Source organism: Ursus maritimus, unplaced genomic scaffold, assembly GCF_017311325.1.
Source record: "Ursus maritimus isolate PB19 unplaced genomic scaffold, ASM1731132v1 scaffold_16, whole genome shotgun sequence".
NCBI classification, from domain to species: Eukaryota; Metazoa; Chordata; class Mammalia; order Carnivora; family Ursidae; genus Ursus; species Ursus maritimus.
This window is the reverse complement of record NW_024424008.1, coordinates 8237598-8239394: the sequence shown is the minus strand read 5'-3', so window position 1 is coordinate 8239394 and position 1797 is coordinate 8237598.

The following is a 1797-nucleotide window of genomic DNA, read 5'->3' as shown; positions in this document are numbered from 1 at the left end:
CCAGCTGAGGAAGATGAGGGCTGGGGGCATTTCAGGCGGAAGTGCATGAATGCATGGATCAAAGAGCAAACTGCCCTGAAGTGTGCGTAGCAGGACTACAATGTGATCAGAGAGGAGAGTCAGGCAAAGGGGGGCAGAGGATTGGCAGGAGCAGTTCTTGGAGACCCTGAGTCCCAGGGTCAAGGGTTAGGCTGGAATCTTGTGTAGAGGGAAGAATAGTGGGAAGTACAGATTTGCAGGAATTCCTTGAGGACTGACCCCTCAGATCCCCCAAGCAGTGAGCCACGAAGGACAGTTGGTCTGATGACCCGCCATCACAAGCGGCCCGGACCTCAAGTTTCACCATTACATTGTGAAGCCCCCTTTTTACAGATGGGCCACTGAGAAAAGATGAGGTCACAGGGCCAAGGGCAGATTGAATATAGGTTGAGTCTCAGAGAGCTTTGTGGGCCTGTCTGCTTAAGAATCTCTTCCAACCACTCCCACATGAGTACTGAGGACTTTACCAGAGGCCCACCTGATCCTCAAAACTCCCCATTAGTTCCAACCTAGAGCCCCAAAGAACGGCACACTCAGTCTGCAGGCAGGTGAAAAGGGTCTCGATCGCACTTACCGGAAGAGAAGCTGAGATGCATGTCGAACCAGCAGAGCGGCCACCAGCCCCACCAGACCCCCAAACTGGCAGTTTTAATCCCAGCTGGGCTGGCCATGGTCTGCTCTTGGATGCCGGGGCACCCTGCCCACTAACAGCTGGGGAGAGGAGGAGAGGCACAGCCTTTCAGCTGAGCCTATCCCTATAGCACGCGGTCAGATTAAGTCCCCCCTCCCCAGGAGGGCTTACCTTCAGGCCCTGTCCCAGCCCCTTTACCCCACCCCAGGTTCTACGAGGGACTCTGGCGCGCGGGAACGGGAAAGCACCGTGCCGGGTTGAGGGGCGCAGCCGGCCTCAGGGCTCCGCGGATTCCGGGGCGCTCGCGCACCGCAGGCGCCGCTCACAGCAAGGCGCACACACAAACAAGTCCCACAGGTTCAGCTACTCGCCCCGCCGGGGCCGCACGTCGCTCACCCACTGTCAGTCCTCAAGACTTTCATAGGCAGCGCCGCGCACACGCAGGGTATCCAGATCGCCATTTCGAAGAGCGGACGCGCACCACCGGAGACAATCCGGCCAGGTCCCCTCGGAGCGGCCACGCGCACGCTCTGCCTGCCAGCCTGAGCGCCGCCGCGTCCCGGGCGCGCCTGCAGACCTCTCCCCGCCTCCGATCCCGCCCGGCACCTCCGCGGGGCGCTCCGCAGCCCGCAGCCCGCAGCGCCGCGGCCGCCGCTCTCGGAGCCCCTCCGTCCCGACGCCGCCGCCGCCGCCGCCGCCGCCGCCCCGCCGCCGCCGCCGCCGCCGCCGCCGCCGCCGCCGCCGCCGCCGCCGCCGCCGCCGCAGGGACCCACGTGCCCGGAGCCCCGCCCGCCCCGTCCGCCCCGTCCGCCCCGTCCCTGCCCAGCTCCCTGCCCAGGCCGGGTCAGGCCGGGGCGGGGCGGACTCTGGACAGACCCTGGCACCGCCCCTCCCACCAGGACGGACGCCGCTCCAGCCGCGCGTGGACACCTGGGCGGTACGCGTGCAGCGGGAAGGGGTCTGTGGCGACTGACCTAGCGCCTGGCGGGACGGAGGCCACTCGCCTTCCTCACACGGGATGTGGGCAGCTTTCCAGAGACACTAAGTTTGCGAAGTTTGTGGGGCACCTGTGTGGCTCTTGTCGCTGCGCACCGGGAGACCTTTCAGCGAACCTGCGCCCTCTCCTG